We start from the raw sequence: 817 nt of genomic DNA on the forward strand, positions 1-817 counted from the left end.
ACCTGGACCACCTGGCCGTTCACAATTTTTAGTGACCTGAAATTCTTCCAAACCATAGCATGCTCGTACCGAGAAAAATGGAATCGATCAAACTTGGGTTCCTCCGAAGGGGAGTTATACCTAGGTGAAGATGGAGGTACCGTAGAAGATGATGATGAAGAATGGTCACTCTCCACTCAGAGTCTCTTCTGTGCCATGAACTTCCTAGCCGTGCGGTGACTTATAGACATTTTCTACAAAAGAGAAGAAAAGAGATAGTTAGGGCAAGGAAATCTAGCAAGAACCCTAGCTAAAGTAAGATAGAATAAGAAGAAAAACCGAAAAAGAGAATGTAGCTAAGAAATCTTACCTGGGCACGCGTAGATTCTCAAAGAACTCGAAGAAATATGAGGATTTGGTGTGGAATTAGTCACACAACCCTTCAAGGACTCTCTCCAAGTGTTTAGAGAAGTTTAGAAGAAGTTAGGATTGAAATGGGCCCCTCTCGGACTCATATACCTGCACCTCGATTCTCTGGGCAATGGCACTGGGCGATGCAGGCAACGCCCAGAGACATCGCCCAGTGAATGCAATTTTTGTTGAGTTTCTTTTGACACATGGGAACTTGGACTTCATCTATAATATCTTTGTTGAACATAAAAATAAAGATTTTTACTAATGTTTTAAAAAAAATTAAATAATATAAATAATTAATTAATTAAACTAATTAATTAAACACCCACATTTTTCATGAAACGAAGGGAATACAACCTCTACTTGGGGATTCTAGTAAAACACATCGGAAATTGAAATTCCTTGTCAATATGTTGATATAAGT

Source organism: Telopea speciosissima, unplaced genomic scaffold (assembly GCF_018873765.1).
Source record: "Telopea speciosissima isolate NSW1024214 ecotype Mountain lineage unplaced genomic scaffold, Tspe_v1 Tspe_v1.0367, whole genome shotgun sequence".
NCBI classification, from domain to species: domain Eukaryota; kingdom Viridiplantae; phylum Streptophyta; class Magnoliopsida; order Proteales; family Proteaceae; genus Telopea; species Telopea speciosissima.